Raw genomic sequence first — 19,564 nt, 5'->3', positions numbered from 1 at the left:
ATGCCACTCTCTCACTTCATGCCAGCTTACCCTTCCCCCTCCCCATGTCCTCAAGTCCATTCTCTACGTCTGTGTCTTTATTCCTGTCCTGCCACTAGGTTCCTCATAACCATTTTTTTTTTAGATGCCATATATATGTGTTAGCATACAGTATTTGTTTTTCTCTTTCTGACTTACTTCACTCTGTGTGACAGACTCTAGTTCCATCCACCTCACTACAAATAACTCAATTTCATTTCTTTTCATGGCTGAGTAATATTCCATTGTATATATGACCCACATCTTCTTTATCCATTCATCTGTCGATGGACACTTAGGTTGCTTCCATGTGCTGGCTATTGTAAACAGAGCTGCAATGAACATTTTGGTACATGACTCTTTTTGAATTATGGTTTTCTCAGGGTATATGCCCAGTATATTGCTGGGTCGTATAGTAGTTCTATTTGTAGTTTTTTAAGGAACCTCCATACTGTTCTCCATAGTGGCTGTATCAATTTACATTCCCACCAACAGTGCAAGAGGGTTACCTTCTCTCCACACCCTCTTCAACATTTATTCTTTGTAGATTTTTTGATGATGGCCATTCTGACTGGTGTGAGGTGATACCTCATTGTAGTTTTAATTTGCATTTCTCTAATGATTAGTAATGCTGAGCATTCTTTCATGTGTTTGTTGGCAATCTGTATGTCTTCTTTGGAGAAATGTCTATTTAGGTCTTCTGCTCATTTTTAGATGGAGTTGTTTGTTTTTTTTTTGTTATTGAGCTGCATAAGCTGCTTGTAAATTTTGGAGATTAAACCTTTGTCAGTTGCTTCATTTGCAGATATTTTCTCCCATTCTGAGGGATGTCTTTTCATCTTGTTTATGGTTTCCTTTGCTGTGCAAAAGCTTTTCAGTTTCATTTGATCCCATTTATTTTTGTTTTTATTTCCATTTCTCTAGGAGATGGGTCACAAAGGATCTTGTTGTGATTTATGTCATAGAGTGTTCTGTCTATGTTTTCCTCTAAGAGTTTTATAGCGTCTGGCCGTACACTTAGGTCTTTAATCCATTTTGAGTTTATTGTTGTGTATGGTGTTAGGGAGTGTTCTAATTTCATTCTTTTACATGTAGCTGTCCAGTTTTCCCAGCACCACCTATTGAAGAGGCTGTCTTTTATCCATTATAAATTCTTGCCTCCTTTATCAAAAATAAGGTGACCATATGTGCATGGGTTTATCTCTGGGCTTTCTATACTGTTCCATTGATCTATGTTTCTGTTTTTGTGCCAGTACCATACTGTCTTGATTACTGTAGCTTTGTAGTATAGTCTGAAGTCTGGGAGCCTGATTCCTCTGGCTCCCTTTTTCTTTCTCAACATTGTCTTCGCTATTCAGGGTCTTTTGTGTTTCCATACAAACTAAAAGTTTTTGTTCTAGTTCTGTTAAAAATGCCATTGGTAGTGTGATTGGGATTGCACAGAATCTGTAGATTGCTTTGGGTAGTATAGCCATTTTCACAGTGTTGATTCTTCCAATCCAAGAAAATGGTATATCTCTCCATCTGTTTGTATCATCTTTAATTTCTTTCATCAGTGTCTTATAGTTTTCTGCATACAGGTCTTTTGTCTCCTTAGGTAGGTTTATTCCTAGGTATTTTATTCTTTTTGTTGCAATGGTAAATGGGAGTGTTTCCTTAATTTCTCTTGCAGATTTTTCATCATTAGTGTATAGGAATGCAAGATATTTCTATGCATTAATTTTGTATCCTGCTACTTTACCAAATTCATTGATTAGCTCTAGTAGTTTTCTGGGAGTGTCTTTAGGATTCTCTAAGTATAGTATCATGTCATCTGCAAACAGTGACAGCTTTACTTCTTCTTTTCTGATTTGGATTCCTTTTATTTCTTTTCCTTCTATGATTGCTGTGGCTAAAACTTCCAGAGCTATGTTGAATAATAGTGGTGAGAGTGGGCAACTTTGTCTTGTTCCTGATTGTAGAGGAAACGGTTTCAGTTTTTCACCATTGAGAACAATGTTGGCTGTGGGTGTATAATATATGGCCTTTATTATGTTGAGGTAAGTTCCCTCTATGCCTACTTTCTGGAGGGTTTTTATCATCAATGGGTGTTGAATTTCTTTGAAAGATTTTTCTGCATCTATTGAGATGATCATATGGCTTCTCTCCTTCAATTTATTAATATAGTTTATCACATTGATTGATTTGCGTATATCGCAGAATCCTTGCATTCCTGGGATAAACCCCACTTGATCACGGTTTATGATCCTTTTAGTGTGCTGTTGGATTCTGTTTGCTAGTATTTGTTGAGGATTTTTGCATCTATGTTCATCAGTGATATTGGCCTGTAGTTTTCTTCCTTTGTGACTTCTTTGTCTGGTTTTGTTATCAGGGTGATGGCAGCCTCATAGAATGAGTTTGGGAGTGTTCCTCCCTCTGCTATATTTTGGAAGGGTTTGAGAAGGATAGGTGTTTGCTCTTCTCTAAATGTTTGATAGAATTCACCTATGAAGCCATCTAGTCCTGGACTTCTGTTTGTTGGAAGATTTTTTTTTTTCACACACACACTGTATTTTATTTTTACAAGAGATAAACTGACACCAAGCATTGTAAATGGATGACCACGACAAAAGCAACAGTGATTGCAATTACCAAACACGAAACACACTCATACTATGTCATAGTATTGACATTCAGTCCAGGTGTTGGAAGATTTTTATTCACAGTCTCAATTTCAGTCCTTGTGATTGGTCTGTTTATATTTTCTGTTTCTTCCTGGTTCAGTCTTGGAAGGTTGTGCTTTTCTAAGGATTTGTCCATTCTTTCCAGGTTGTCCATTTTATTGGCATATAGTTGCTTGTAGTAATCTCTCATGAGCCTTTGTATTTCTGCAGTGTCAGTTCTCCTTTTTCATTTCTAATTCTATTGATTTCAGTCTTCTCCATTTTTTTCTTGATTAGTCAGCTAATGGTTTCTCAATTTTGTTTATCTTCTCAAAGAACCAGCTTTTAGTTTTACTGATTTTTTTTATTGTTTCCTTCATTTCTTTTTCATTTATTTCTGATCTGATCCTTATTTTTTCTTTCCTTCTAACTTTGATGTTGTTTTGTTCCTCTTTCCCTAATTGCTTTAGGTGTAAGTTTAGGTTGTTTATTTGAGATGTTTTTTCTTTCTTGAGGTAGGATTGAATTGCTATAAACTTCCCTCTTAGAACTGCTTTTGCTCTATCCCCTAGGTTTTGGGTGGTCATGTTTTCAATGTCCTTTGTTTGTAGGTATTTTTTGATTGCCTCTTTGATTTCTTTAGTGATCTCTTGGTTATTAAGTTCTGTATTGTTTAGCCTTCATTTGTTTGTATTTTATACAGATTCTTTCCCGTAATTGATATCTAGTCTCATAGTGCTGTGGTCGGAAATGATACTAGATATGATTTCAATTTTCTTAAATTTACCACGGCTTGATTTGTGACCCAAGGTATGTTCTATCCTGGAGAATGTGCCATGAGCACTTGAGAAGAAAGTGTATTCTGTTGTTTTTGGATAGAATGTCCTATGAATATCAATTAAGTCCATCTTGTTTAATGGATCATTTAAACCTTGTGTTTCCTTATTTCTTTTCATTTTGGATGAAAATGAAAATTATAGTTTTCATGAAATGAAAAATTATAGTTTTCAACTATAATCTCTTCAAATATTTTTTCAGGCCTTCTCTTTTTCTCTTCTTATGGGACCTCTATAATTCAAATGTTGGTGCATTTAATGTTGTCCCAGATGTCTCTGAGACTGTCCCCAATTCCTTTCATTCTTTTTTCTTTGTTTGGCTCTGCAGTAGTTATTTCCACAATTTTATCTTCCCGGTCACTTACCCGTTCTTCCGCCTCAGTTATTCTGCTATTGATTCCTTCTAGAGAATATTTAATTTCATTTATTGTGTTGTTCATCATTGTTTGTTAGCTGTTTAGTTCTTCTAGGTGCGTGTTAAACGTTTCTTGTATTTTCTCCATTCTGTTTCCAAGGTTTTGGATCATCTTTACTATCATTACTCTGAATTATTTTTCAGGTAGACTGCCTATTTCCTCTTCATTTGTTTGGTCTGATGGGTTTTTACCTTGCTCCTTCATCTGCTGTGTGTTTCTCTATCTTCTCATTTTGCTTAACTTACTGTGTTTGGGGTCTCCTTTTCGTAGGCTGCAGGTTCGCAGTTCCTATTGTTTTTTCATGTCTGCCCCCATTGGCTAAGGTTGGTTCAGTGGGTTGTGTAGGCTTCCTGGTGGAGGGGACTGGTGCCTGTGTTCTGGAGGATGAGGCTGGGTCTTGTCTTTCTGCTGTGCAGGACTGCGTCTGGTGGTGTGTTTTGTTGTGTTTGTGACCTTATTATGATTTTAGGCAGCCTCTCTGCTGATGGGTGAGGTTGTGTTCCTGTCTTACTAGCTGTGTGGCACAGGATGTCCAGCACTGTAGCTTGCTGGTCATTGAGTGGAGCTGGGTCTTAGCATTGAGATGGAGATCTCTGGGAGTGCTTTCGCCGTTTGACATTACATGCAGCCGGGAGGTTCTGGTGGTCCAATGTCCTAAACTCGGCTCTCCCACCTCAGAGGCACAGGCACAGGCCCAACACACACCTGGAGCACCAAGCCCCTGTCAGCCACATCGCTCAGAAGAAAAGGGAGACACAACAAAAGAAAGAAAGAAGAAAATGAAATAAAATAAAGTTATTAAAATAAAAAATAATTATGAAAGATTAAAAAAAATTAAAATGTAATAAAAAAAAGAAGGAAAGAAGAGAGCAACCAAACCAAAAAACAAATCCAACAATGATAACAAGTGCTAAAAACTATACCAAAAAAAGAAAAAGAAGAAAAAATGAAACAGACAGACAAAACCCTAGGACAAATGGTAAAAGGAAAGCTATACAGACAGAATCTCACAAAGAAGCATACACATATACACTCATAAAGAGAAAAAGGAAAAAATATATATATATCACTGCTCCCGAGGTCCACCATCTCAATTTTGGGATGATTTATTGTCTATTCAGGTATTCCACAGATGCGGGGTACATCAAGTTGATAGTGGAGATTTAATCCGCTGCTCCTGAGGCTGCTGGGAGAGATTTCCCTTTCTCTTCTTTGTTTGCACAGCTCCTGGGATTCAGCTTTGGATTTGGCCTCACCTATGCGTGTAGGTTGCCTGAGGGCGTCTGTTCCCGCTCAGACAGGATGGGGTTAAAGTAGCAGCTGATTAGGGAGCTCTGGCTCACTCAGGACAGCGGGGAGGGAGGGGTATGGAATGCAGGGCGAGCCTGCAGCAGCAGAGGCAAGCATGACGTTGCACCAGCCTGAGGCGTGCCCTGTGTTCTTCCGGGGAAGTTGTCCCTGGATCACGGGACCCTGGCAGTGGCGGGTGGGGGGGGGGGGGCGGGGGGGGGGGCTGCGCAGGCTCCCGGGAGGGGAGGTGTGGATAGTGACCTGTGCTTGCACACAGGCTTCTTGGTGGCAGCAGCAGCAGCCTTAGCATTTCATGCCTGTCTCTGGTTTCCATGCTGAGAGCCGCGGCTCGTGCCCATCTCTGGAGCTCGTTTAGGCAGTGCTCTGCATCTCCTCTCCTCGCACACCCCGAAACAATGGTCTCTTGCCTCTTGGGCAGCTCCAGACTTTTTCCCGGACTTCCTCCCGGCTAGCTGTGGCACACTAGCCCCCTTCGGGCTGTGTTCATGCAGCCAACCCCAGTCCTCTCCCTGGGATCTGTACTGTGAAGCCCGAGCCTCAGCTCCCAGGCCTCACCTGTCCTGGAGGGTGAGCAGACAAGCCTCTCGGGCTGGTGAGTGCCAGTCGGCCCTGATCCTCTGTGAGGGAATCTCGCTTTACCCTCTGCACCCCTGTTGCTGTGCTCTCCTCTGTGGCTCCGAAGCTTTCTCACCACCCAACACCCATGTCTACCAGTGAAGGGGCTTCGTAGTGTGTGGAAACTTTTCCTCCTTCACAGCTCATTCCCAGTGGTGCAGGTCCCCTCCCTATTCTTTTGTCTCTGTTTATTCTTTTTTCTTTTGCCCTACCCAGGTATGTGGGGACTTTCTTGCCTTTTGGGGGATCTGAGGTCTTCTGCCAGCATTCAGTAGGTGTTCTGTAGGAGTTGTTCCACATGTAGATGTATTTCTGATATATTTGTGGGGAGGAAGGCAATCTCCAGGTCTCACTCCTCTGCTATCTTTAAGGTCTCCTGAATGTGGTCTTTAAAGATAGCAATATAGGAGGCTCCTGAACTCCTCCTCCCAAATACACACCAAATGTGAGGCAATTCCCTCAGAAAGAAATCCAGAAACTGAGTGACTCTTACACATTGGTCAAACAAGAAAATATGCATATCAAAATGGGCCACTTTGAGTCACCAGTATCTCCCTGGAAGGATCTTGTACACACATCTGTACCCTAGCTTTGTGGCTGTCATCCAAAGGACAGGTCTCCAGACAGCCTGTTCTGATAGTCAATTTGGCTTCCATTTAGGAGTTCCACATGACTGCAGGAAACAGAGAAGCATTTAATAACTGGCTATCCCTCCAGAGCTCAGCACAGAGGGAGCAGGCAAAAATGCCCAACTCCCAAGTTTTATCTGAAAGGGGTCTAACTACATACTTTCCCAGCTGCTGCCTGAGACTCTGGCTTCCAACCAACTTGCATCTAGGTGCTAAGTGCCATACTCCCCTGTGGGACACTGATGGGTCTAGGCACACCATCAGCTACTGACAGCCACTAAGAAGAAAGCAGGTTGGACAATCACAAAGACACTTACTGAACATTCCATCCAACACCAGCAGAATACGCATTCTTCTCAAGTGCCCATGGAACATTCTCCAGGATAGAGCATATTGTGGGTCACAAAATAAGTCTTAATAAATTGAAGAAGATTAAAATCATATCAAGTGTCTTTTTCTGACCACAATGATATGAAAGTAGAAATCAATTACAAGAAGAAAACTAGAAAATTCACAAATGTGTGAAGATTAAACAACATGTTTCTGAACCAATGGGTCATGAAAAAGTCAAAACAGAAATAAAAATAAATCTTCCAACAAATTAAAATGAAAGCACAACATACCAAAACTTATGGAATGTAGCAAAAGCAGTGCTAAGAGGGAAGTTATAGAGATAAATGCTCATATTATCAAATAAGAGAGATCTCAAGTAAACAACCTAACTTTACACCTCAAGACACTAGAAAAAGAACAAAAAGCCCAAAGTAAGTAGAAGGAAGGAAATAACAAAGGTCAGAGAGGAAATAAATGAAAAAAATAGAATGTCTGTTTGGGTCCTTTGCTCATTTTAAAATTGGATTATTTATTTATTTTTGCTATTGAGTTGTATGAATTCTTTATATATTTTGCATAGTAACCCCTGATCAGACACATGGCTTGTAAATATATTTTCCCATTCCGTAGGTTGCCTTTTCAAATTATTGATTGTTTCCTTTGCTGTGCAGAAGCTCTTTAGTTTGATGTAGTCCCACTTGTTTAGTTTTGCTTTTGTTGACTGTACTTTTGCTGTCTTATCTAAGAAATCATTGCCTAGATCAATGCCAGAGCTTTTTCCATATGTTTTCTTCTAGAAGTATCAGTTTCAGGTCTTACATTTAAGTCTTCGATTCATTTTGAGTTAATTTTTCAAATTGTGTGAGATAGGGGTTCAGTTTCTTTCTTTTGCATTTAGATATCCAGTTTTCCCAACACCATTTATTGAAGAGACAATCCGTTTCCCATTGTGTACTCTTGGCACCCTTGACAAAAATTAGTTTATCATACATATGGGTTTATGTCTGGGCTCTGTATTCTGTTCCACTGGTCTATGTATCTGTTTTTATTCTAATACCACATTGTTTTGATTGCTATTGCTTTGTAATATAACCTGAAATCAGGAAGTGTGATGTCTCCAGTTTTGCTCTTCTTTCTCAGGACTGCTTTGGCTAGTCAGGGTTTTTTGTAGTTCCATATGAATTTTATGACAATTTTTTCTATGTCTGTGAAAAATGGCACCAAAATTTTGACAGAGATATGTTGAATCTTTTTTTTTTTTTTATAGCTAACCTTCTTACCTTCTTTTTTTATTTATTTATTTATTTTAGGCTGTGTTGGGTCTTCATTTCTGTGCGAGGGCTTTCTCTAGTTGTGGCAAGTGGGGGCCACTCTTCATCGCAGTGCGCGGGCCTCTCACTGTGGCGGCCTCTCTTGTTGCAGAGCACAGGCTCCAGACGCGCAGGCTCAGTAGTTGTGGCTCACGGGCCTAGTCGCTCTGCGGCATGTGGGGTCCTCCCAGACCAGGGCTCGAACCTGTGTCCCCTGCATTAGCAGGCAGATTCTCAACCACTGCGCCACCAGGGAAGCCCCTTGAATCTTTTTTGAAGAAACCACTTTCATAGAAACGGAGAATAGAATATTGGTTTCCAGGGGCTGGGCATAGGAGAAAATGAGATGATATAGGTCAAAGGGTATGCATTTTCAGTTATAAGAATAAGTTCTGAGGGTCTAATGTACAGCATGATGACTATAGTTACTAATACCGTGCTGTACACTTAAAAATTGCTGAGAGTAGATCTTAAGCATTCTTACCACAAAAAAAAGAGTTAACTTTGTGAGGTGATGCATGCATTAATTATCCTTTTTTTGTGTGTGTGTGGGTCTACATTTATTTTTAAAGAATTATTTCTTTCAAAATGAAAATGAGTCACAATGGCTGCTTTGCTAGACACAGTTACTATTATACTGCTCTTGCTTTATTGACTAGTTCTTAATCCTGAGGCTTATACCTGGGATAAACAGGCCTTAGGCATTTGTGAATGACACAGTCGACAACTGAGCTGCAAACAGAATGAGGTCATGGGGCACAAGGCTGTAATTCTTCTCATGTTAATGACAGTAATGTAAGTCTGATACATGAGCAGTGTGCATTCAGAACACTCATACCTGATAGCAGGTCAGGAAAAGAGAACAGGGACTCCAGTTTAAGGGTGGAAAACTGAGAAGTCATAACTACCCCAAAGATGTGAAGGAAACCACAAAAGACATGGGCCGGATTCTGCTGTAAAAAGGAAACGTATCACTCCCTTGGGGTTGATACACCAACAACCTCAGCCCACTGTCATCTTGCCTCTTTCAGAGCTTTAACTACTATTTAATTTTATGGAAAAGTAGACATCCCCAAACAAAAAGAGTGCTATTCACCAAAAGAAAGAGGTCTTATCAGCATGGAACTTAATAAGGAAAAGTATTTATTTGTGCCTTGCACAATTTTTGAAAGCTGTTATTGCTATTCAGTTTTTGGTATTTACTATAGTGCTGGGTGCAAAGTCAACAAAAGAAAAGCTTATTGAATAAATGAATTACAGGATGAATGAAATGATACAGTAATTTCTTGAGAGCTCATATTCCATTATAGTGACCCTTCTAGGCAGCCCTGAAAGGATTTGGGCTACAGAAGAGTTCAGCGCATGCCACAAATGTGCTTGATCCGCTATAAAATATATCAATTTTCAAGAATGTAAAGCTTACATAAGGTAAAACTTGGAGGTCACCACCCCCAAACTAACATATGCCAGCCTGCATTAAGGTAAATATAAAAAACTTTAACTGCTCAGTGTTAAATTAACCAAAGTTTCCTTCTAGGTCCCTCAAAAGAAAGAAATGTGTGTGAGGAATATTTGAAACACTCACTTTTAGATGAATGAAATGATACAAATCACAATCAGTACAAACTAATAATTGAACAACAGTGGAATAACAAAACATGAATTTGACTGTTTTGGTACAGAGTGGTCCAAATGGTTTGCTCACATTTGTTAAAATCCGAACTGAAACAATGACATGTATAAAAGAATAGATAAAGTGGTTCCTGCACAATAGTCTGGTGTATCGTAAACTTCCAATCCCTGCTTTCTACTGATCAGGCCGTGCGGCCTCAGGAGAGCAGTCAGGGTGACTTGAAACTGTCTTCACTGGAGACTCCCTCCACTTGACATGCTCACTTCACATCCCAGCACAAGTGGTCACTGAGACTTTATGACTAGCTTTCTTCTTCTTCCTCTGGTATTGTTTCCCAGATTGGCTTCTTGATGTGTTCTGGTAACTGTTCTAATTTTGTCTTTGTAACTTCCATGGCAACTCCTTCAGGTAAGTTTCACTGAGTATATTCCAAGTAGACATCTGCTGTACTCCCAGTGAGATGTTCTAACTCTAAACATCTGTAAAGTGCTCTCATTTCATACTGAACCCTGTGCTTCTTGAAAACATGCACTGATTTGAGAAGAGTAAAATTTTCCTTGGAGGTTCATGTACTTTAACAGAGATACCAAGTTCTTTAGCAGCAAGTGCAACAAAATATTCATAACTGTCCAATACAGCCTTATCATGGCCTTTTACTGAAACTGATAGTCGCTTATATAACGTGTCTGGTTCATCAGAAATGGTTATCGTAGGCTTGGTCAAATCCTTGGGAACATCAATGTGTAGGTTTGAAAACTGTACCCACTTCATATTGGTGAGAAGAAGGCCACCATTTTTGGCTGTACTGCTCCTAGAACTGCATACAGAAAAATTCCTCGAACCCTGCCAGAGACGCCATCCCAGGGGCCCAAATGCTGCTCGCGCCGCCATCTTGCCGTTCTGCATTAATTACCTTGACCTTGGTAACCATTCTACCATGTATATGTATATCAAATCATCATGTTTTACACTTTAAATACATACAATTATATTTTTTAATTATTCCTCAATAAAGTTAAAAAAGAAAGAAGGACAAAGCTGGAAGCAGGTTGTATATCTGATAAGCAGTTATTGTTCAAAGTACTTAAAGAACTATATAACTCAGGAGAAGAAGAACAGTCAATTAAAAAATGGGCAGAGGAACTGAATAGACATCTTTTCAAAAAAGACATAAAAATGGCCAACAGGTACATGAAAATATGCTCAACTAGTCATTAGGGAAATACATATCGAAACCACGATAAGCTATCACCTCACACCTGTTAGAATGGCTATTATCAAAAGACGAGTGATAACTAGCATTGGCGAAGATGTGAAAAAAAGGTAACCCTTGTGCATTATTGGTGGGAAAGTAAATTGGTGCAGCCACTATGAAAAACAGTGTGAATATTCCTCAAAAATTAAAAATAGAACTACTGTATGATCCAGCAATACCACTTCTGGGGATAAAGCCAAAGGAAATGAGAACAGGATACTGAGGCAATAACTGCACTTCCATGTCCATTGCAGCATTATTCACAATAGCCAAGATATGGAACATACACACACACACACACACACACACACACACACACACACACACACACATATATAGAATGGAATGTTTTTCAGTCATGAGAAAGAAGGAAATTCTGCCATGCACGACAACATGGATGAAACTTAAGGGCGTTATGGTAAGTGAAATAAGTCAGACAGAGAAGGACAAATACTGCATGTATCACTTATATGTGCAGTCTAAAAAAGTTCAATTCATAGAAATGGAAAATAGAATTGTGGTTATCAGGGGGTGGGAGAAATGGGGAGATACTGGTGAAAGAGTACAAACTTTCAGTGATAAGATAAATAAGTTCTGGAAATCTAATGTACAACATGGTCATATAGTTAACAATACTATATTATGTTCTTACAAGTTGCTAAGAGAGTAGATTTTAAATGTTCTCACCACACACATACAAACAAGGTAATTATGTGATGTGATGGAGGTGTTAGCTAACACTATGGTGGTAATCATTTTGCAGTATATAAGTGTATCTAATCAAAACACTGTATTCCTTAAACTTACACGATATTATATGTCAATTATATCTCAATACAACTAGAAAAAAAATCTCCTTTATTTCTCTTTAATCATTTGAAAAATGAGATTAATAAGTCTCACTTCACAGGATTGTTATAAGAATTAGAGGTAATGCATGTAAAAAAACTAATACTTAATGGGATTTCAGAATTGACAGCTCATTCTTAGGACTGACATGTACAATCACCTGATAAAGTAGGCAGGGCAGTTATCCTCATTTCCATTTCCATTCTTCAGTAGCAACTGAAGCTCAGGAAAGATCAAAATGGAAAATCCAATCACTAGTAGGTAGTGATTTAGGCTTGAATTTAAGCCTTTTGATTGCCAGCCCAACTTTTTTTCTTCTCTCTGTTCTGTCTCCTTTCTTCCTCCCTGCACATGGAAGCAGGGAACTGGCCTGAAGATGAATGTGTTGGAAGATGAAGAGTCTAATGTTTCTGCCTGTGTGCTCCTGTATATCTATACACTTGAACCAAGGAAGTGGGTAAATATGGTCTAAAAGACCCCTCGCACTCTTTGCCTAGCTTACCTTTGGCACTTCTTCCTGAAGGGCTTAAAGTGTAGACAATATCTATATTCCTATTGATACACATGCTTTCCCTCAAATACACCAGGCATTTGCATTGTCTTTTGCCTCTATTCCCTCTGTTAGCTTCTTCTGAACTATACTTCCCCATTGCATTCCTGGCCTTGTAAACAAAACAAAAATCTGGCCCCCAAACCAAAACCAAACCAAACCAAACATCCTACAAAGCAAAAGCCATAAGCCCAAACCAAAGATCACTTCTTCGCAGTAGCTTCTCCTTACCCTTCCCAAAGAGAAAAGATTACCTCCTCATCTGTGTCCTTTTTGCATCTGTACTTACATTATCCTCACATTTTGGAATGGGTTTCTTTTGCATGTTTGTATCACTTTTTTGCCTGAAAGTTCTTTAAGAAGGGGAGCACGTGCATGCCACTTTTGTAGTCAGTGCCTAGCATGTTGTCCCGTAGTACGCTGTACTTGCTCCACAAATGCAGGCTGACATAAATTCAATTGAATTTGTTCTTCTAAGAGAAGGTAAATAGTGAAAGAAATGTAACTTGTCTATATATAGAATAATTAGAGATGCCAATAAAAGTGTTTAGCATAAGACTGGCTACTGTGGAGTTGTGAGGTTGCTGCTGTATATTTGTTTGCAAATGGTATAATAATATGTATATAAATTCATACATCTATTAAAACACAAATAATATAGCAAGGCAGAGAACATAGATGTTGCTGCTTGGAATTTTCTTAGCATTCTGGGCTTTGCTAAAAAAGTAAGAGCTATGTTAAGAGTGCTAAATTGAAATTGCCAGACTATCCAGTTATTGGGGGAACATGGTAAGGTGTAAAGTTATGCAAATGAACACAGGAAATTGATCAGACTTAAAGAGTGAACAAAATAGAATAAAACCAAACTTGCTGCCCCAAAATGCCATCAAGGTCCTTGCTTTGCTCTCCTGGGGAATTTTTTTGTCCGTGCAAGATACCCTGGGACCAAGTAAGAGATAATTCATTTCAAAATGAGATGGCCTATTTTTGGAGTACTGCCCTGAATTTTCCCTTTTGCCTATAATAATCTATTGTCCTGGATACCAAAAATAGTGTATGGCAGGGATTATTTAAAGCTCTTCAGCAGAAGGCAGTTATGCAGCCTGCTGAACTTCTTAGAACAAAAGAAGTAAGTTTCAGTTAAAGGGAACTTTGAAATGGTCTGTGGAGCCATGGAGCCATGTATGCTGGTACCATCAGTACTTTTGTTTTCCTTTATTTTATTTTCTCAGAGTTGGAGAAAGCCCCAAAGACCAGATAGGGTAGAAATTTGACATGATAAAAATTAATTGGAGGGCTTCCCTGGTGGCGCAGTTGTTGAGAGTCCGCCTGCCGATGCAGGGGAACACAGGTTCGTGCCCCGGTCCGGGAAGATCCCACATGCCGCAGAGTGGCTGGGCCCGTGAGCCATGGCTGCTGAGCCTGCGCGTCCGGAGCCTGTGCTCCGCAATGGGAGAGGCCACAACGGTGAGGGGCCCACGTACCACAAAAAAAAAAAAAAAAAAAAAAAAATTAATTGGTAGGCTTTAGTTGGGAAAATCCACCTCAAAAACAAATAAATAAAATGTAAGGAAACATTTTAGAACTGTGATGTTTATTTAAGTTGGATGATGCTGGGGTACCAGGAGGGGCCACTGCTTTTTGCATAGATATCTTTAAGCAAGAATCTCAATCCTTCTGGGCTACATGACTTCTTCACCAAGGGGCTCAAGAAGCTATAATGCTCGTCAACTATTTGAAGGATGTTTTTGTTTCCTAACACTGCTGTAAAAGAATACCAAAACCTTAGCTATCGTAAACCTTTAAAACCATAACCCTTTAAATCAGCACAAATTTATACTATTAAAATTCTGGATTTCATAAGTCTGAGATATGACTCACTGGGCTAAAGCCAAAATGTTGGCAGAGTAGAGTCCTTTTAGAAGCTCTGGAGAGAGGATCCATTACTTTGCCTTTTCCAGCTCCTAGTAGCCACCTTTATCCCTGGATGGTGGTCCCTTCCCTCATCTTCAAAGCACATCACTCCAGTCTCTGTGTTCATCATCAGTTTGCCTTCTCCTCTGTAGGCAAATATCGTTCTGTCTCTCCCTTATAAGAACACTTGTAATTACACTTAAGTCCACTTAAAGAAACCAGGATAGTCTACCCATCTCAATATTATTAATCAGATCTGCAAAGTCACTTTTGCCATATAAGGTAACATTCACAGCTTCTGAGGATTAGGATGTGGATACCTTTTGGCAGGGGGTGGGGAGCATTATTCAGTCTAGCACAAAGGGCTATCAAGTAGAAGAGGAATTAACCTCATTTTGTGTGACACTGAACATAACCAGCCATGGCAAGACACATGTTTGAAATTTGAAAGGAAGTATTTTGGATTTATTAGAACTTTCCAAAAGTGGAGAGAACTCCCTTGGGTGTATGACAAGATGTTAAACTGGAATTACAACTATGGCACCACAGTATAACAGGACATTCCAAAGAGAAGTGCTGGACAGAAACACAGATTTCCAAAGAAGATGACTCCGCAAGAAGACTATCAGGGGTCAAGAGATTGGAGATGGGGAAGGATTTTCAAAGAGATTTCTTTAGAGGGAGCTTGTCTCTTCTCTCTTTCTCACAGGGAATGTGGCAAGGGTGCTCTCTCCTTTATGTCCAGCCTAGAGGGAGTGGGCTTCAAAGAGACCACTCTAAAAGAGAGGAGGCTTGGACTAGTGTGTGACCAGCAAGAGACTTTGGCCATCAGTCTCAGTGGGTAGTGCAAAAAGAAACAGATGCTCTGTAATGGAAGAAATTGCCCTTTCTCCAATGGTGAGTCGAAGGTGCACGAGGCCCAGAGAACATATGTGGAAACTTTAGTAAAGTCCTGCTTAATACGATTTCTACTGAAAAATGAAGGGAGTCCAGTGGAGGATCTGGATAGGGAGGACCACAGGAAAATCAGAAGCTGAGGAGGGAAGCAGAGCAACAAGCCAAAGGGTGGGACCTCTGGTATCCTGGGAGTCACCTCACAGGGGCTCAGCAGGAGAGCCTCTGAAGAATCTGTCAACTCCATATACTCAGGAACTATTGGTTTTAGTCATCAGCCAGAATCATGGACTGTGGAGCCAACTTAAGGCTGCACTTATGACTCCAACTTTTGTGAGGTCTTAAACTTACAGATATTGAGAGGCTCTCTTTAAGAAAAAGATAAAGCATCACAAGTACAAAATTAGCTAAAAGGCCATGGAAGAGGCCTTTGCAAATGAAGAGCTCTAAAGTTTGATTTCAGTAGCTTTATGGTAAGTTCATAAAGTTAAGAATTTTCTGCTGCCTTTCCCCCTTCTCCCTTCTTATACTCCATTGCCAAAAGGGTCTGAGAACAAGATTAGCTAGGCAAGCCAAGAAGAAAGGGCCAGATCACCCACTAATGGTTGGAAGAGATTTGTGTCTTTGGATGAATACTGGAGTGTTGAAAAGCATATTGAATTGAATATTTAATTACATAATTGAGAATGTACATTTGTGATTTAAAAAGACTGCAGCACTCTGCATTAGCCATGAGTGACCAGAAACCATGAGTTCTGCCTATTTCTATTTAGAGGCTGGAATAAACTTCTCCCACCAAGTATCTATTAAAGTGACAATGGAAAGTAAAAATTTGTGTTTTGATTATATTCCATGAGCTGTGCTTATTCGATATACAGGTTATAGGCATTGGTGAGTTCAACATCACTAGTATGCACAAACAGTGATAACTTGTCAGGGACGTTGTAGAAGAGCTTGAGGCATCTCAAGTGAGTTAAACTAAGTGGTCTTTAAGGTCACTCTAGTTCTGATGATTTCTGGTTCTTCTATACTTCTCAACCACTGATAACAGAGCCTTTCCTAAGAAAAGTTTTGACAGGGAAGATGTGAAGCCAGAGAAAAGGCAGAAGATGGTGTTAGGTTGATTATGTATGTTTATATATGTACATATGATTATACATAAGTGAAATGAATGACTGTGGTGACAAGGGACAGGAAGGAGGAATTAGGATTTAATTGTTATTATAAGGTAGTGAAGTATCATAGTGTTATTTGAAAATGAACTTGGATTAGTTGTATATTACAAACTCCAGGGCAACTACTAAAAGGAAAAGAAGAAGTATAACTGATATATTAAGAAAGCAGAGAAAATGAAATAACAAATTCTCAATTAAAACCACAAATGGCAGAAAAAGAGAGGAAGATAAACACAGGAATAAAGAATAAGAGCAAAAAATAGAAAGTTGTAACAAATATAGTAGATATCAATCTATATCAATAGTGACTTTGAACATCAATAGTCTAAGTACACCAAGTAAAAGACAGAGATTGCCAAAGTGGATGCAACAGTTAAGTATATATTGCTTACAAGAAACTTGCTTTAAATATAAAGACACATGTAAATTAAAAGTAAATGAATGGAGAAAGGTATACCATGCTAACACTAATCAGAAGAAAGCAGGAATAGCTATATTAATTTCAGACAGAGCAGACTTCAGACCAAGAATAGTTATCAGTAATAAAGAGGGGCATTACATAATGATAAAAGGGTGAATTCTTCAGGAAGACATAACAATCCTGAAAGTGTATATGCCTAACAAAGGAACATCAAAATATATGAGGCAAAAACTAATAAAACTGCAAAAATAAATAGATGAACCACCATCATGGTTGGAGACTCAAAACCCCTCTATCAGAAATGCACAGATCTGGCAGGCAGAAAATCGATAAGAACATAGTTTAACTCAACAACATTGTCAATGACCTAGATATCATTGACATTTATGGATTCTTTTATTCAACAACTGCAGAATACACATTCTTCTCAAGCTCACATGGAACATTCATCAAGATAGACCGCATTCTGAAACACACTGTAACAAATTTAAAAGACTAGGAATCACATAATGCCTGTTCTCAGACCTTGATGGAATTATACTAAAAATCGATATCAGAAAGATAGCTGGAAACTCCCAAAATAATTGAAGGCTAGACAACATACTTCTAAGTAAAACATGGGCAAAGAAGAAATCTCAAGAGGGATTTTTAAATATTTTGAACTAAATGAAAATAAAAATACAACTTATCAAAATTTGTGGGATGCAGTGAAAGCAGTGCTTAGAGGAAAATAATAAAATAGCATTAAATGCATATACTAGAAAAGAGGAAAGATCTAAAATTAATAATTTAAGTGTCTACATTAGGAAACTAGAAAAAGAAGAACAAATTAAATCCAAAATGATCAGAAGAAAAAAATACTAAAAATTAGGGCAGAAATCAATGAAATTGAAAATAGAAAGTCTGTAGAGAAAATCAATGAAGCCAAAAGCTGGTTCTTTGAAAAGATCAATAAAATCGATAAAGCTTCTAGTCAGGTTGACCAAGAAGAAATGCGAAAGTATACAAATTACTAATATCAGAAATGAAAGAGAAAACATCACTACAGATCCCATGGACATTAAAATAATAATCAAAGAATTCTATGAACTCTATGCTCACAAATTTGATAACCTAGATGAAAGGGAGCAATTCCTTGAAAGACACAATCTACCAAAAGTCACACAAAAAGAAATAGATGATATAAATAGGCCAATATCTATTAAAGAAATTGAATCAGTAATTAATAACCTTCCAAAACAGAAAGCACCAGATGGTTCACTGGTGAGTCCTACCAAATATTTAAGGAGAAAAACATGCCAATTCTCTACAGTCTCTTTCAGAAGACAGAAACAGAGGTAATACTTTCTAATTCATTCTGTGAGGCCAGCATTATCCTAATACCAAAACTAGACAAAGATATTAGAAGAAAAGAAAACTACAAGCCAATGTCTCTCATGAATATAGACAAAAATTCTCAACAAAATATTAGCAAATCAAATCCAACAATGCATAAAAAGAATTATATACCACCAGCAAGTGGAGTTTATTTGAGGTATGTAACCCTGGTTCAATATTCTAAAATCAATTTATGTAACATATCGCACCAACAGCCTAAAAATAAAAATCATATGATCATATCAATAGATGCAGAAAAAGCATCTGACAAAATCCACCAGCCATTCATGATAAATGCTCTCAGTAAACTAGGAATAGAGGAGAACTTCCTCAACTTGGTAAAGAATATCTACAAAAAACTGACAGCTAACATCAGATTCAATGGTGAGAAACTTGAAGCTTTTCCACTAGGATCAAGAACTAAGCAATGATGTCCTGTCTCACCACTTCTTTTTAACATTGTACTGGATATCCTAGTTAATGCAATAGGACAAGAAAAGGAAATAAAAGCTATCCAGATAGGGAAGGAAGAAATAAAACTGTCTTTGTTCACAGGTGACACGATTGTTGATACAGAGAATCTGAAAGAATTGACAAAAAACAAAAACAAAAACTCCTGGAACTAATAAGTGATTATAGCAAGGTTGCAAGACACAAGATTAATATACAAAAGTCAATAACTCTCCTATATGCCTGCAATAAATAAATGGAATTTTAAATTAAAAACAAATATCATTTACATTAGCACCCCCCAAAAATAAATACTTGGGTATAAATCTAAATCTCTCTCTCTCTCTCTCTCTGTGTGTGTGTGTGTGTGTGTGTGTGTGTGTGTGTGTGTATATATATATATATATATGTATGTATATATATATATACACATAAATGATCTATATGAAGAAAACTATAAAACTCTGATGAAAGAAATCAAAGGAGAACTAAATAAATTGAGAGATATTTTGTTTATGTACAGGAAGACTAAATATTGTCAGCACATCAGTTCTTCCCAACTTGGTCTATAGATTCCACACAATCCCAATCAAAATTTCAGCAAGTTATTTTATGGATATTGACAAACTGGTTCTAAAGTTTATATAGGAAGGCAAAAGACCCAGAATGGTCAACACAATATTGAAGGAGAAGAACAAAGTACTGGAGTACTGACACTACCTGATTTTAAGACTTACTATAAAGCTACAGTAATCAAGACAGTGTGGTATTGGTGAAATAATAGAAAAATAGATCAATGGAACAGGCTAGTGAACTTAGAAATAGACCACACAGATACAGCCAACTGATCTTTGACAAAGGAGCAAAGGCAATTCATGGAGCAAAGATACTCCTTTCAACAAATGGTGCTGGAACCATGGCCATCCACATGCAAAA

General features: G+C 38.4%; 1 long non-coding RNA gene and 1 pseudogene across 1 annotated transcript in view; both read right to left on the bottom strand.

Annotated features, from left to right (window-relative positions):
• Positions 1 to 9,589: 9,589 nt before the first annotated feature.
• On the bottom strand, positions 9,590 to 10,634 carry LOC132424184 (small ribosomal subunit protein uS10m pseudogene; annotated as a pseudogene).
• Positions 10,635 to 13,706: 3,072 nt separating this feature from the next.
• Positions 13,707 to 19,564, bottom strand: part of LOC132424188 (uncharacterized) — a 108,863-nt gene continuing 103,005 nt past the window's right edge. Inside the window, exon 4 of the long non-coding RNA XR_009519179.1 lies at positions 13,707 to 13,834. This is a non-coding gene — a long non-coding RNA (uncharacterized lncRNA). The remainder of the gene's footprint in view (positions 13,835 to 19,564) is intronic.

Source organism: Delphinus delphis, chromosome 4 (genome assembly GCF_949987515.2).
Source record: "Delphinus delphis chromosome 4, mDelDel1.2, whole genome shotgun sequence".
In the NCBI taxonomy this organism is placed as follows: domain Eukaryota; kingdom Metazoa; phylum Chordata; class Mammalia; order Artiodactyla; family Delphinidae; genus Delphinus; species Delphinus delphis.
This window is presented reverse-complemented; position numbering and strand designations above follow the sequence as displayed.